This window comes from Mandrillus leucophaeus, unplaced genomic scaffold (assembly GCF_000951045.1).
Source record: "Mandrillus leucophaeus isolate KB7577 unplaced genomic scaffold, Mleu.le_1.0 Scaffold6, whole genome shotgun sequence".
NCBI classification, from domain to species: Eukaryota; Metazoa; Chordata; class Mammalia; order Primates; family Cercopithecidae; genus Mandrillus; species Mandrillus leucophaeus.
Window position 1 is genome coordinate 10,532,508 of NW_012106474.1, and position 1,581 is coordinate 10,534,088.

At 46.1% G+C, this 1,581-nt stretch overlaps 1 protein-coding gene across 1 annotated transcript in view; it reads left to right on the top strand.

Moving 5' to 3' along the window:
* The window catches only part of PARK2 (parkin RBR E3 ubiquitin protein ligase), a 1,293,247-nt gene that overhangs the window by 1,125,136 nt on the left and 166,530 nt on the right, over window positions 1–1,581 (top strand). The window lies entirely within an intron of this gene.

Sequence of the window (1,581 nt, forward strand, 5' to 3'; positions counted from 1 at the left end):
GCAGTGGCCGGATCTCAGCTCACTGCAAGCTCCACCTCCCGGGTTTGCGCCATTCTCCTGCCTCAGCCTCTCGAGTAGCTGATATTCAACATATTATTATAAAACTTGTTTCATGTTAGATTACTTTGCCCAACTTCAGGGTAGAGTAAGTGTTCTGAGCACATTTAAGGTAGGCTAGGCTAAGCTATGATGTTCGGTAGGTTAGGTGTATTCAATGCATTTTTGACTTATGATATTTTCGAGTTACAGTGGGCTTATCGGGAGGTAATCCCATTGTAAGTCGAGGAACATCTATATATAGTTGAGGATCTGAGGCTCTGGCATATCAAACAGTCATGCCCACAATAATTTGGATAAGGGGATACATGATTCCAAAGCTCACAGTCATCACCAGTGAATTCCATCCTGTGTTGCGTGCTGGCATCACCCAGAGAACCTTTAAGAAGTGCCAATGCCTATACTCAACCCCAAAGCAATTAAATCAGGATATTTGGGATGGAACCCAATCATCCACATTCTTTGAAAAGTTCCCTGTAGATTCTAAAGCACATGTGGAACTGAGAAACGTGTCACTGCTGAGGGACCCTGAATAACCCTTTTATGGCTGAGCGGATGTGAAGTATGATGGAGAAGGAGGAAGCATAGATCATTGCAACGTTTGAGCCCTGGGTGATGGGAAGAATCCCTTGGATAGAGAAAGGGATACAGTCGGGAAGTCAGGCCAGAGGACTGGTCAGAAATGACTGGATGGGGCATTTTTGGTCTTGGTGTGGTACTGCACAGACTCAGGGAGATGACCATGAGGCAGCTCTAACCTAGGTGGGGAACCGGAGGACCTGGGTGTACAGATTTTCTGCTTATATTTGACAGTGTATAAAGGCCCTGATTTAGATGAGACCTGTGGGACAAGCCTGTAAAAAGGGCACGAAAGGAATCCCAGAGTAACCAGATTCAGTGGGTGAAATAAAGAAGAAAATCCAAGAAAGCTGATTTTCAGGGAGTGGGTAAAATCTAAGGCGAGATTTAAGTAGAGAACACAGGTAAACTGAGTAAATATGGCAGCACGAGTCAGAGTATGAGGGGAAATTAGGTTAGTTAGCTGAGAAGATGACCAAACCAGTGGTGAGGTATTTTAGTCTGATTTATGGGGGAAAAAGGTCCAACAGCTGGAGAGAATACAACCTGAGACTGCCTTCATGCACTCAGCAAGAATGTATTGGGAGTGTTCTGCCTTCTAGACGCTGCACAGGCTCTGCTTTCCATCCCTGAACAAAACAAAGATGTATGTCCTCGGCCGGGCATGGTGGCTTACACCTGTAATCCCAGCACTTTGGGAGGCCAAGGTGGGTGGATCACTTGAGGCCAGGCATTCAAGACCAACCTGGCCAACACGGTGAAACCCTGTCTTAACTAAAAACACAAAGATTAACTGGGTGTGGTGGTGCATGCCTGTAATCCTAGATTCTTGGGAGGCTGAGGCAGCAGAATCACTTGAACCTGGAAGGTGGAGTTTGCAGTGAGCTGAGATCATGCCATTACACTCTAGCCTGGGTGACACTGCAAGACTCAGTCGAAACAAAA